The sequence below is a fragment of the Canis aureus genome, chromosome 12 (assembly GCF_053574225.1).
Source record: "Canis aureus isolate CA01 chromosome 12, VMU_Caureus_v.1.0, whole genome shotgun sequence".
Classification (NCBI taxonomy): Eukaryota; Metazoa; Chordata; class Mammalia; order Carnivora; family Canidae; genus Canis; species Canis aureus.
The window spans coordinates 1,214,060-1,228,815 of NC_135622.1; the positions used below are offsets into that span (position 1 = coordinate 1,214,060).

A 14,756-nucleotide genomic window follows, 5' to 3' on the forward strand; every position below is an offset into this window, starting at 1 on the left:
GATGGTCCACACTCTTCCAGCCCCTGTCAAAGGCATAGAGCTCCGGGAGGCCCGCAATTATGTTAGTGTACATGAAAGTGTGCATGTGCACGTGTGTGTGTGCACACAGCAGGCACTGAGTGTGGAGGAGGCTACAGGGCAGGGGGATTAGGGAAAAGCTGGTAAAGAGTAATACTGACTCCCTCAAGATAACTTTGAGCACAGCTTCCTTTTCAGGTTCTTCCTCAGTGTTGGAGGCCACCAGTGACCCCTCTCTTCTCCAACCTACCCTCACTCCATAGGTGACCCCATCTATTCTCCTGGCTCTAAATTTTGGACAACTCCTACATTACTCTTACCCCAGTTTTATTGGTGAATAATTGGTGCACATTACTGTGTCAGTTTAAGGCATGCAACATGGCAGTTGGACTCATGCAACACTGTGAAGCGATGACCACAGTGGGTTCAGCTACCATCCATCTACTCCTACAGGTATGATAAAAAGGAAAGAAAGAGAAAAAGGAAAAAAGATGTCTTTCTTGTAAAGACAACTCTTAGGATTTAGTCTCTTAACTTTCCTTCCCACGTTATTGGTGCCTCCTGCTGAGCCTCTTCTTGAACCTTCCCCTCTCCTCCCCTCTGGATGTCCATGGTGGGGGTGGGGGGGTCCCACACATAGCCTGTCCCCAAACAAACTCCTGATTTCTCCTGTTAAACCTGCTCCTCCTACCATTTGTCCCATCTGGGTAAGTGGAGACTCCATTTTGCCAGACACTCAGATCAGAAACCTTGGTTTCCTCTTTGCTGTCTCTTGCTTTGATGCCCCACATCCAATCGATGAGCGAATCTTACAGGTTCTACCTTCAAAATATATCCAGAATCCATGGCCTCGTACCATCACTTGCTCACATTGCTTTGGCCCTCTGGTCTCCTTGCTTTTCCTCAAGGCTGTTAGGTGCACTCCCAGCTCAAGGCCTTTGCAAGTGCTGTTCTGTCTGCAGGGAATGTTTTTTCCCTGAGGATGACAAGATTCACCTCCTCCACTTTTCTAGATCTTTCCACTGAGGCCTTCCCTGACCTCCTCCTATATAACACCTCGCTCTCTACTCCCAGAGCAGACACACTTTATTCTTCTCCATACCTATCACCATCGTATTTTACTTACACATTTGTCTGTCTTCTCCACTAGAATGTAAATTCCATTAAAGCAGAGTCTTTTTGGAGAGGGTCTGCTTGTTCGTCACTGTTTCTTGGCACATAACAGGAACATAGTACCTGTATGTGAGTGAATGAATGAATGAACATATGAATGAATGCCCTTATCCCTCTAAATCCCAGTTGGAACCTGAGGTAAACACAGGGGCATGATGAGATGGCAGTCCAAGAGAGGGGTCCTATTCCCTCCTCCTCACGCTGTTCTCACCATTCAGAATATTCTTTTCTCTCTTCATCTAACTCCAACTCATCCTTGAGGGTCATCTTAAATATCACTTCTCCAGCCTAGGGGACTAAATTAGGCACCTTACTAAATGCTTCTGTGGTTCCGGAATTTCTTTTTACAGCACTCTGCATGCTCAGAATCTTGGAATAAATTATTCATAGCTGTTGTTTAATGTCTGCTTTCCCCCATTGGACGGTGAGTATCACCAGGCAGGGATTGCATTAGTCTTTGCTCACGGCCGGGTCTTGGCATGCAGCACATGGCTTGGCACCTGTGTGTGCTCAGTTAGTGACGCTGACAGTTGACAGAATATGGGACTTAAAATATGCTATCAAAGCTTGAAGACAGGCTTTGATGGCATATTTTAAGTCCCATATTCTGTGTCCCAGGCCAGGTCTTCACCAACACTTATTGAATATTTAAATGGTGAGACATAAAACGTTCCAGGGAGAGGCAAAGGCCAAGCTCACCTGAGCTGTGATGTAGCCAGGGTCTGTGTTCGACTCCTTACCCATTTGAGTTGGGCCACTCACTGCCACGTTGTGGGTTCAGTTTGCAAATCCAGCTCTCAGGGTGATGCGTTGTTTGCCCTTCGTCAGGATCTATGACCTGTAGATAAGGGATGCCTTGCTTAAGACTTGACCTCAGCTTTCACACTGTCAGGGAGCCCATTAGAGATGTTAATCAAGAAGAAAAAATGCATTCTCCACTCAATTAAGAATGCACTCAATGTTAGGGCCAGAGAAAACCATTTAATCTTGTCCGTTCATTTCACAGAAGAGAAAACTGAGGCTCAGAGAATTGAAATGACTTGCCTGAGGTTACACAGAGCACTGATGACAGAACAGAGCTAAAATTCCAGAAATCTGATTTCAACATTTATTCTTTTCCCTATGCCACAACCATGCTTTTTTCTCTTCCCTTGAGATAAAACTCCCTGTTTTTTAAAAAAACTTTTGATAACATTAGGAAGTGATAGAGTGTCTTAAAAAGTAAACTTTAAGACTTTAAATTGTTACTTTGAAAAAGTACTAGTAAACTAAGTATAATATATTACCTTTATTAATGCTTAACTCTAAATTTTAATCTTACTGGATCTCTTTCCCTTAGGCTTGAATAAAAGGTCTCTTCCAGCTCACTCTGACTTCTTTTTCCCAGTTTACGATTTCACCTGGTTGAACACTGTCATTATTGAGGCCGAGGGCAGGCCACCCCAAGATGAGCCACAGTGGCATGTAGATTATTTTGAGCTGGAAACAACCAGGGCCCAAAAGACTCGGGAGAAAACTTTGACCTCTCCCTCAAGTGCCTAAAAAGAATTTAGGTAGAGGACTTGCATCAGGAAGAGAGCTGTGAACCGAGATTCCATTTTACCTGAGAAGCCTATGTGCAAAACAGGGAAAATTTTGTCTTTAGAATGTCTCTCACAGTTCTGCTAATGGCCTTCCTCCTCTTCATATGCCTGGATTCCTGCTCCTCTTCTTAGCTCAGAGGGATCTACATCTCATTTTGCCTATCTTTGGATTTCCATGTCTGTGTGGATTCCCCACACATACAAAATTAAATTTGATTTTCTTCTGTTAATCTGTCTCACGTCAATTCAGTTGTCAGTTCAGCTAAGAAGAAACTTAGAAAGGCACAGGAAATTTCTTCCTCCCTGACACCATGTCGACACAACTTTTGGACGTAAGGCTTTTGTCAGGTGTGGGCAGAGTATTTCTTTACTGGGCTAAAGAAGCATAATACATGAACTGTGTTCTCTGGTCTGTCTCTTTCTCCCTCCTTCTTCTCCTTCTCTCTCCCCCCTCCCCTCCCTTCCCCTCCGGCCCCATTCCTCACTGAATTATACTTTTCTACTGAAAACCTGTGATGTCCTTTCTCCAAAGTTTTACTTGGTTCATTAACACTTCCATTGCAGATATATTTGTTTCTGCTTGAGATTTGTTGGTAATTTGAATGTAACCAAGAAGCTTTCTCTAGGACTCCCTTGCAGCTGCCCCTCAAACTTGATTTAGATGTCAACTGAATGACTAATAGTTATTACCAAGGGAAGGGGCACAAAGATGTGGGAAGCCTCCTGTCTGCCTGTGAGGCAGTCACAGTTGGAGATAGGACACACAGCCTTGGGGGCAGGTCTCTATGGTGATGCTTCCTGCCCCTCCACTGCCAGCCCCTGTTCTGAGCCACCACCATTTCTTGCCTGAATTATTGCAATACCCTCCTCACTGGTCTTGCTCCTACTCCTGCCTCCCTCCCCCACAGTCTGTTCCCAGCACAGCAGCCAATGTGATCTACGTACAATGTACAATGGAAATGTGGGCCTGTCACCCCTTAGCTCCAAGCCCTGTAGTGGCCTCCCATTCCTCAGGGTGAAAGCTCAAGTCCTCACACCAGCCCAAAGGACTCCTTATCCCTTTGTGAAGTCTCTGATTTCCTTTCCTATTGATCATCATTCTGGCCCCATGCCCGGCACGCCAGCCCCATTGCTGTCCCTCAGACACACCAGCCCTCCCTGAAGGCTTTTCTACTGGCTTCTCACTCTAGTCAAGTGCCCCTACCTATGTGAGCCTCTGCTCAGCTCATGCCTTCTCAGTGAAGACTGACTAGCAAGCACCTTATTCTATAAGGCCCCTGCCCCCACATTATCCTTCCAACCCCCTTAACCTGGTCAATTTTGTCTTTCCAACAGTGGTACTTACCTTTTTAGCATTCAGCACAATCTACATGTTTGTGATATTTGCTGTTCCCTGTCTATCTTCCGAGCTAGGATGTAGGCTCTCTGAGGTTAGGGATCTAATTTGTTACCTGTTGTTCCCAAGCATCTGGGACAAGGCCTGGCATAGAGCAGACCCCCACTAAATGCCCACTGAACTGAGTGCCTCAGTTGCTGGGGTACTCCAAGAACTTAGCAGCCAACACTTTGTGAGAGCTTATTCTGTGCCAGGCCCTGTTCTAAGCTGTGTAGATGGGACTCATATGATCAATAGTGAGTGCTGATGTATGACTGTTTTAATCCCCTCTAAGCTGTGCAGTGCTTTGTGGTTTTGCAAGGGATTCTCCCACAGGTGACACCTGTTGTCCTGGATGAGGGAGAAGGGGAGGATAGGGCAGTTGGAAACAATAATTCAGTATACCAACCTTTTATAGTACAAATTATAGAAACAAGCTTTAAAATATTCTACTCTTGGGGATCCCTGGGTGGCACAGCGGTTTGGCACCTACCTTTGGCCCAGGGCGCGATCCTGGAGACCTGGGATCGAGTCCCACGTCAGGCTCCCGGTGCATGGAGCCTGCTTCTCCCTCTGCCTATGTCTCTCTGCCTCTCTCTCTCTCTCTCTGTATGACTATCATAAATAAATAAAAAGAATTAAAATATTCTACTCTGCTAGCTGGATTAGGATGGGAGGAATAAACAGATGGAACAAGAAAGAATTACAATTGGCTTGAATGAGAAAGAGGTGCTAGAGCACAGCATTCATGATACAGGTAAACTGAAGCACAAAGATCACAATCAGTTGGCAAGATACAACTGATGGTTTTTGTGTGATGCTCAGAATTAAAAGCCCATTTAAGTCACTAGAATGTGACTTTTAAAGATACATATGTAACCTGAGCTTCCTGAGCCTTCCTAGCCCACAGATCCAAGTCTCGGTCACAGTGATAGCTCAGATTTCTTAGGTTGTCACCTTTACCTGCCCACCAGGGACCTCAGCCCACTGCAGAAACTTACTCCGTGGTATTGCTGGAGGCTCGGCCTCGCTGGCTTTTGTCTTGAGTGGGTCAGCATGGGAAGAGCCCTCACGTAGTCACAATTACTCTGATCACCTAGGTGCTATTTCCATAAATCTATGCTGTCCAGAAGGTGGCTAGAGGGCACTTGGCATGCAGCTAGTCCAAACTGAGATGTGCTGCACTGTAAATACACAGTGGCTTTTGAAGCTTGAGTACAAAAAATGTAAAGTAGCACAGCCATATCTCTGTCATACTGATTACGTATTGAAATGCTGTTGTAGAGATAGTTAAATTCACTACAAATAAATTGTAAATTAATTATGAATTAATTCTACCTGGGTTTGGCATTATTACTGTTTTACTTATTTTAACGTGGCTACTAGAAAATGTAAGATCACTTCCACTGTAGCTGGCATCCTACTTCTATCGGATTGCCGTGAATGCTGCCCTTTCTCATGGGCTCTCCTGGACTAGTGCACACCCCTCTGCACCACACACATCTGCATACTGCTGGATACCACCATTACGTCTGCTGGGCAAGGCCACCCAACTGCTGCCAGGTCCCCAGCTGCCACACTGGTACTCACACCAGCGTCAGTCTTCAGTTCTGGAGATGCCCTGAGGCAAGATGGGAGAGCATCTCCCTTCCCCTTTTCTGTTTCTAGAATCAGGGAAGCAAAGTGCTTACACTCTCACTTCTTAGGGTGCACTGAAAGTTTCCTCTCTTTTCACAGGAAAACATGGAGGTGGGCCAGGATCAGATTTTTACATACTTCACACATCTTATTTGACATATTTATATATGTTTATGTAAATAGGAGTATGTTTAAGATATGTACATATATTATTTGTTTTTAGTTTTGCTTTGTCTTCTACTTTTCAATCCAACTTCATTGAGATATGATTTACATACAGTAAAATGTATCCACTTTAGGTAATCTAGTCCAATAATCCAAGTCTTGACAAATGATGAACCTGTGTGACACCACCCTAATTGGGGGATGAAGATTTTCCCACCAGTCCAAAAAATTCCCCTTGTGCTGGAGGAAGATCTGAAGTCCACCTAAAAAGCTGTGTTCAGAAATTTACCTTCTTTTTTTTAAAATTTAAATATTTTATTTATTTATTTTTGGGGGGGGGTTTGCACACAAGAGTGAGAACCAGAGGGAAAGGGCGAGAGAGAATCTCAAGCAGACTCCCCGCTGAGCATGGAGCCTTACATGGGGCTCGATCTCATGACCCTGAGACCAGGACCTGAGCTGAAATCAAAAGCCAGACACTTAACCAACTGTGCCACCCAGGCGCTCCTGGAGATTTACCTTCTTATACCGTTATCAAGCACCACCTGGCAGGCTCTCATTCCTATAGGATGGTTTTCCCAGGAGACTCCTGTGATCTTCATGTGTTCAGGGCATGAGTCTTCACCAGCTCCCCAGACTTTTCCAGTCTGGGCCCAGCACAAGCCTCTGCAACACACAGACTGAAGGATTTTTTTTTTTTTTTGTCTTGTTAGTTTTTGGTTTTGTTTTTATTTTTTCTAAATAAAAACAAAAAGCAACCTCACATTGATCAACCTAAGGAGGCTTCAAGGAAGTGGTGGTTGTGTTATTTTTTTCTTTAGCAGCACTGAATAAATAGCAATAGTTGGTAGATTTGGGGGAGAGCAGTGACCAGTGGGGGCCCTGCCTGTCTGGCCCCAGGTACCTTCAATCTTAGCTTGCACTGTTTTCACCTTCCTTCCAGCCACACTGGATCTTATCCTAGTTCTTCAACCACACTGACACTGCTGCTGCCTCAGGGCTTTTGCACAAGTCTTGCCCACTGGCTGGAAAGTTCTTCATCCTCTGTCTGCCTACCAGGTTCCCTTTCATCCTTCAGACCTCAGCTTCAATGCCACCACCTCACAGAAGACTTCTGGGCCACTAGATCTGATCCCTTGTGTTATTCATTTTCTTTATAATGCATGTCCCAGCTTATTCTATGCTAACTTTCTTCTTTGCATGGTTAATACCTGCCTCCCATGTTAGACTCTGAAACTTATGCAGGTGGACACAGTTCTGTATTATGTTGTATTACGCGTTCACAATTACTCCTTCTCCTGCACTTGCCATGGCTTAATTAGAAGCGGAGGATTCTTCCCTCCTCACTAACTTCCAACTAGCCTTCGCGACTTGCTTTGGCTACTGACATGAAGTACATACTACATCTGACCTGCGCAGGTTGGCTTGATTTTTTGGAGCTGCTTCTTCCTGCCATGGGAAGAGTCTTCGTGCATAGCTCTTGTTTCTGCTTCCTGAGACCTAGGGTGAGGACCTGTATAACAGGTATGAACCCAGTCCTGAGCCCCAAAGAAGAGCTTTCTGAGCCAGTCTGCAGATCTGCAAGCAAGGAACACAAATGTTTGTCGTTGACGGCCACCCAGACTGTAGGGTAGTTTCTTAGGTGGTGTTATTGTAGCAACAACCGACTGACTATTCCACGGACGGCTATGTAGAAGGCTCTCAGTAAATATTTGTTGAATGAATGAAAGAAACATTCTCCTTTGGAAAGCCAAAAGGTAAAGAGTGTAAAGACTATATTGGGGACTTCGGAAGCTCACAGCAAAGAAGGAAAGAAGGGGTGGGCCCAGACATAGGTGGAGAGAAGAGCCCAAAGATTTTTTTTTTTTTTAAGATGAATCTCAAGAAAGAGCCTTGTAGCCTAGGGAAGAGCTTTGAATTTGCTTCCTAAAGCCACACGAGCATTTAAAGTGTCCTAACCAAAGCTGTTGACAGGGAAGATGTTTTTTGGAAGGTAGAATATTGGCTGGAGGCACCTAATCATTGAAAGCACAGCCCCGTAACACAGAAGGGGAGACCCTACCACAGCAGACAGCAACTCCCCTACTCCCCTACAATCATGTGTCTGGGGATGGAAGGGAGAAAATGTTCCATGTCCCTTTTATCCCAGTGCCCTTCCCATGTTGAGTCTGTCAAAGCTTGATGAAAAGAGGAAGGGGCGTCCGTGGGTTGACACCTCAGTTCAAATGAAGATCAGGATGGAGGAACATTACCAGGTCTCAGTGCCCACGATGTCTTCGTGGGAGGGCCAGGGCCAGCACACACGTGAGGCACTGGGGCAAGGGGTCCCCTGTGGTTTGAAACTTAAACCGCTTATAGAAACAAGGCAAGTTACTGAGCTCCTGAGGTCCCTCCAAAGACACAACCGCATTGACTCCCAACAAACAGGGCCAGGTTTTCAGGAAAGCAAACCTCCTGCCCTTACATCCCATCCTGGCCATCCCCGCTTCCCTACCCCAACAAGCAACACTCAGGCTGGGCTCAGGGCATCTCAATAATGCAGCCTGGAGGCCTCTGTCTCTCTCCAGGGCCTGAGTCCCCCTCTGTGGGCACCTGGCACCCGTGGAAGAGGAGGCTGCTCTATCAGCTGTTATTGTCACTGTTCTCTTTAGCACCTTGCCAGCCTGCCTGGCTGCACACTGGATACGCTTGTTCACCAACAACCTTGTCAGATATTCCCAAGAAAGGCTGCGGCTGAGGGAAGTGAAAAACATAAATATTTTGTCACTTTCTTAGGCTTTGCAGATCCTGGGATCCCGAGGGGCCCAGCAGCGGCTTACAGTTAAACTCTTCTCATTTCCATCCTCCCTATTAACCTTGCCTCCTCCCTCAGCCCAGCACATTCCTTTTGTCAGAGGCCTGCAGAGAGAACATGAGGCTTCCCACAAAAATGTCAGTAGGTTTTTACCCAACTTTTAGGCTTTTATCCAGAGAGTGTTCTGTGACTGAGAAGGTTCCATCCAGCACAAGAGGCCAAGACAGCGCCCAGATCGTGCTGCTGACCAGGAGCCCCTGTGGTCATGTCTTGGGACTTGGCCTAGGAACCGCAGATGGGAACATGTAGAGCGGGTCGAAATCTAGAATCAGATCTGAGGTAGGGAAGACCTCAAAGGAACAACATCAAAAGCTTAATGTCCTCTCCAGGGGGCTGCATGCTGTTGCCCCCAAGAAGGTGGAGTCAGTTTAGGGAAATGGGTCTTACATGTCTCCACTCCCCCCAGGTCTGCAGAGCTCATCCTGGATAGAGTTACGTGCTGGACGCAGAACCCCCAGCAGGTAGATGGGCCTTCTCCATGCCGGGCCCTCTGCAGGGCCTGGAAGGAATGCCCCGTATGTCTCAGGGTCTGCTGATGGCATCAGAGATGGGGAGCAAGGTGGCCTTGACCAGGGGACAGCCCAGTCATAAGGGTCTGTTCTTTTCTGTGGTTGTGATAGGAATCTGGGGAAAGAGAAACACAGAGGGATCAGGCTGGGAAGAAGTGGGAAGCAGTGGCCTAAGCTTTTGGGTACTCTGCCTACTGGCTGGCCATTGCCTGGGTGAGTGTGTGGACCTTGCCACACCTTGCCAAGGATGCCATGTGCATCCCCCAAACCTGGGCAGATGATACATCATCTGTCTCTGTCTCTCTTCTTATACCTACTGGACTTTGGGCTGCGGGCAGGAGGGGGCTGCTTTTTGCAGGGTGTAGCCTCACTGCATACTGGCTGTAGTCAGATTTTTGGTTGGGGCTTCAGCTTTGGGCACTCAAGAAACTGAAAAAGAGCAGGCTAGAGGTGGAAAAACACCACAGCTTAGTACATTTTGAAGGACAGTGAAAAAAGACCTTGGCCCCAAATCAGATTGTTCCTGATCTAAAATTAAAAGCGACTTAAGCCTTAACATTCGAGAAGAGAGGCAGATAATAGTTGTGAGGGTGGAGAGAGCGATCGCTTTTCTTTTCACCTCATGGCTGGAAACAGACCTTTCCAAGATTTCTCTGGACAAGGTTTATTTACTGTCTTAAAAAAATTGCACGTTGTATGAAGATTTGCAAATGCCAGGCACACGGCATGCCAGGTGCCCAGCCAAACCTCTTGTGGTTAGCCTTGAAATGAGATCATTTCACAGTAAGAAGGAGGTCAGGTTGCAAAGAGGGGAATTCATTTGGCTGCATCAATATGTAGGCTGCAGCAAAACCACAGAACAAAATTTTGTTGCCCTGCCACAGCAGCAAGTGCCAAACACAAGTCTGAGCTCCTCCAGGAGCTATTCCCATCCCCTGTAAGTCTCTCCTTATGTGCTTCTCTCCCCTTGCCAGGCTCTTCTCAGGATACGACTGGAATTCCATTTGGCGAGGCAGGTGGGTGATAAGAAACTCCCCAAGGTGTGTAATACACGCTACTGGACTCAATGTGTGCAGAGGAAAGGGCCACACCTGCTTCTCCTCAAGTATCCTGCTTGCCCAGCCAACATAAAAAATGAGGCATTTTCCTCCACCAAGGAAACTGTCAGAAGGGGAGCCTTGTCTGCTTCTGCCGCCCAGTTTGATTCACCTCAGGAGTTATCGAATCTCTACAATGTGCCCAGGACAGAACTGAGGGTCCCAGGAGCAGTGAGAGCACAGAGGTGGGGCCAGTTCCCGGACCTACATGCATTTGGGTTCTTGTGGGAGAGGCAAACAGGTGTGCTGAGACCAGAGCATAGTGCGACAGAGCTCATGAGGATGGTTGGGAATCTGAGCCAGTGTCCTAGTGGGGATGAGACCCCTGAGAAAGGGCTCTGCAGGCCAGGGTCATCGAGGAGGTTCAGGGCAGGGGCAGAGCTTAGGCTGGGGTCACTTCCCTTCCATTTGTATCTGTGTGGATTTCTACTATGTCTCTGATAAAATTTGACCAAGTATTATGCCCCTGGATAAAAATGCCCAGGCCCTTGGTCCTCCATGAAAGCAAAGTTAGGGGGTGCTCCCTTGGCAGGCCAGAGAACTCAGCTCAGCCTAGCACCACACCCCGTAAAGGGGCTTTACTAAGCACCTGACTGTCAGCTGCTACTTTATCTGGGAGTAACGGATTCCAGATATCTGAGCTTTACTCTCTCACATGTAAAATGGGGACAAGAAGAGCACCTACATCCTAGGGTTGCTGTTAAACCGATTGAGTAGTTTATGTGCACAGGTAAAATGAGCACCTGACACACAGTAGGCACTCAACGGCTCCTCGCTAGTATTATTCCTCTTCCTTTTGGAATTCTAGTATGTTAGTCTTTTTAGGAACAGAGTGTCCCAGTGTCCAAAATGTAAGTGACATCAAGAGCACATAGATTGTATTCACCTGTTGACGGTCGCTGCAGACCATTTGACTTCCCTTTCATGTGGTTCCTGCCTGGGGGATGAATTTCTGGCTCTTTGTCTAGAGAGAGTGAGGTCCAAGACCCCCTCCAGGCCTTTATCCCTACCTGTCAATTCTGGCCTTTTAATGGAAACTATACTGAAATAAACCACAAAGTATACTATTCCTCCCTTTGGTTTGTTTGTTTGTTTGTTTGTTTGGAAGCAAAAAAGAAGAGGCAAGTTTGGAGCACATTTCAGATCCATAAAAGACAAATTAATTATCCCCAAGCAGAAGCTGACCTTTAGCTGGCCTCAGCTCCCGCGCCCCAGCCACAGCTGCACCTGCTTTGAAGATGACAATATCCACTTGCTAAATACTAATAATTAGTCACCAAAGCAGGATAAAGAATGCAGAGCAAAATGAACCTGCAATTACTGTACTCGTGTGCATCCCCTTCGCCCTTGGAGGGCCAATTACCCCAGCACATTACCATAATTGGACTGACATGTTAACAGCGTCTGCCGTTCTTTGAAAGTGGCACTGTCCCCCTTTCCTGCCCCGCACACCCCCAAGCCTGTGGACGGTCTGCGCTGTGCCTTATGGCCAGGGCAAGCTGAAGAAGTCAAAGCTGTGCAGCACTTGCAGGGTGCCAGGGGTTTACCAGCTGGCCCATGTGCAGGCCAAGTGTATGCACAGAGGAGTCTCAAGTGAAGGTCACTGCTGCCTACCCACCCCCCCAGCTTCTCCCTCCCTCCGGTCCACCTCCAGGTCTCACAGACAGAGGACAAAATACTCAGGTGACTCCATTGACTAATGGTAAAATGCTCACCTCTCCCTCTGGGATTCCCACACTTCCTAGGGGCTGCTTGTGCCATGTAGACTATTCTGCAGAGGCCTAAGCCTCAGGAGCGAGGGGGGGGTGGCCCAACTATGGGGCCCCAGGTTGCTCAAGGAAGGGAGCTCCCAAGTTCACAAATATAAGCAGTACAAGGACACCTGGGTGGCCCAATGACTGTCTGCCTTTGGCCCAGGATGTGACCCCAGGGTCCTAGGATTGAGTCCCACATCAGGTTCCCTGCAGGGGCCTGCTTCTCCCTCTGCCTGTGTCTCTGCCTCTCTCTCTCTGTGTCTTTCATAAATAAATAAATAAAATCTTTAAAAAAAATAATCAAGGACAACTGTCCACAGAGCTGTGCCCCTGGAGATGAGGAGAGGGTGGTCTTTGGCTCCTACAGGGCGGTGGGTGGGCTGAGGCAGCATGGGGCTCAGCCGAGAGCAGATCCCTGGTGGGCATAGAGCTAGTGGTGAACACTCCTCCTTCCAGCGCCACCCCTCCAAACCCACTGCCTCAACAGCATTTTATGAGGTGATCAATGTTGTATGGATCACAAGAAGGCTGCTGAGCACTAGCACCAGCTTTGTGTTGGCAAGGAAGCAAGTTTTCACCGCTGACCTTTCCAAAGCAAAAAATCAGTTAAAAAAAATTTTCCCCCTATTCCTCCTCCTTTCCATCTGATTTCTTTCCCCATTGAGCAGAAAGAGCCTTTTCTTTTTCCTTTTCTATTCTTTTTTTCTTTTGTTTCCTTTCCTTTCCTTTCCTTTCCTTTTTTTTTTTTTTTTAATACAAGTCACTGCAACCCTCCAAAGGAAGAGGACTTGGTTTCTGGCTGTGCTCCCACACCCTGGGGAGCCACTCTCAGCCACTGGGAATGTGTTGGGCCTTCTCTTGGCCCTGCCTCGGCTTAAAGCTACAGCAAAAAAGGGCCTGGGCTGGCAACACTGGCTCCAGGAGGATGACTGTGTCTGGTGTGAGTAGTGTCTCCTGGAATGCCATAGAAGACACAGCAAGCAGTGCCTCTGGAGCTGGGCAATATGGTAGCCCTGATCATTATAACACACACGCACACTCATGTGCACACACACACAGTGCCTCTGTCCTCTCCTGAGGCTGCTCTGGCACTTACAGGCTCCAGGTCTTCCACATTTCATGCATGAAATGATCCACAGGGACAACCCCGATGATCACCACAGTATCCCCTTCTCAACCCTTTCGTAAGCAGACACACAAATGACACAAATGTACTCCTTGGCTACCTCTGCCCTCAAATACTATTCCTGGTGTTTACCGGGATCCCAGACTTGTGACGCTATGAAGTGTTAATGGATACTCTAGTGTAGATGTTACTACAGTACTACTATACTCCCTAGTGGAGGACGCTCCATTCCTGGATGGATTGACCTATACTCACGAACACAGAAAGACGTGTCACACCCAGCGGCCCACACTGCCCGTCCCTGCACACAGATATACCCATGGCACAGACAGACCCACAGAACGTCAGAGAGCACACATGTATGTCACACTAACATGCATTCAGATGTAAATCAACACACACAGTCAAAAGGTTAGCTTCAGAGACCTATCCATGTGCACAATGTTCTTGGTCTATAAGTGTGCCCTGAAATATGCCAGAATTAAGTCTACTCCATAGTTTTATGATCACAGTATTGGGGCTGAGCACTGTGGTAGACATTCCTTTCTGGATGGCTGACCCTGTATCGCTTGAAATATGCAGGACCGGTTGGATACCTCTTGTAGGGTAATTTAAAGGACTTTGCCTGGTTCCCCCATAGGGATCTCTGTCCCTCTCTGCCCATCACATTCCCTTGAAGAAGTCAGGAGTTTCAGCATCTCCTTGCAAATGGCTGCACACAACCATAAGCTCCAGAGGCTGAGAGATTCTAGGCAGGATTTTCTTTTGCCCAGCGTGTGTGTTCTGGGCTACGCAGAAAGGAGCTGAGCCGAGGTGCTCTGACTCTTCTCCCGGATAAGGAGGGTAGGATTCAAGATTCCAGCTGCAGAAGGTAACTCTTTACAGCCAAAAGGGAGAAGCACTCAGAACCGAGGCAATGATGGAGGGGAAAAGGCAGTCTGTGTGTCTCCAAGTGGGACCTGATGTCACTGAACCTAATTGCTTTGTCTTGAGCTTGTCCCTGAGTCAGCCTTAGCAGCAGAAGACTAGCTCCTCTTACGATGGGTCCTAAGAGCTACTGGAGGGCTGTGTGGATGTGACAAGCCCAGGGTAATGATGGGATCGGTGTGGCCTTGGTCAAGGGTTAGGGAGGAAGAAAAGGGGAGTTGAGGGGACAGATAGAGGGGTCCCACAGCTGTGGGGAACCCTGCACATAGCTGTGGTTAGGCCCCAAGTGTTTAGTCTGAGGTGAAGAGCAGCTAGGTTATAGCATGGGCCCCAGCAAGGGGATGCTGAGGGGAGAAACAGAGGGAGACTTCTGGAGGGCTGGCTGACCAAGTGGAGGCCCAGGGATCCTTCCTCAGGACAGAGAGCGCATGCTATCTCCCCACATCCCCGACAGCCTCCTTCATACCAAAAGGCTGCAGCAGAGAGACAAATGATCTCCATTAATTCCATCAGGTAATGAGCCAGTTGGTGCCATCA

General features: G+C 47.5%; 2 long non-coding RNA genes across 3 annotated transcripts in view; one reads left to right on the forward strand and one right to left on the reverse strand.

The window, feature by feature from the left end:
* Positions 1-14,756, forward strand: part of LOC144324576 (uncharacterized) — a 62,106-nt gene that overhangs the window by 23,869 nt on the left and 23,481 nt on the right. The gene's annotated exons all lie outside the window — the stretch shown is intronic.
* The window catches only part of LOC144324577 (uncharacterized), a 37,485-nt gene that overhangs the window by 3,167 nt on the left and 19,562 nt on the right, over positions 1-14,756 (reverse strand). For both annotated transcript variants that reach the window (XR_013390022.1, XR_013390021.1), the window contains exons 2-3: positions 1,891-2,029; positions 1,145-1,254 (exon numbers count right to left, since the gene is read on the reverse strand). This is a non-coding gene — a long non-coding RNA (uncharacterized LOC144324577). The remainder of the gene's footprint in view (positions 1-1,144; positions 1,255-1,890; positions 2,030-14,756) is intronic.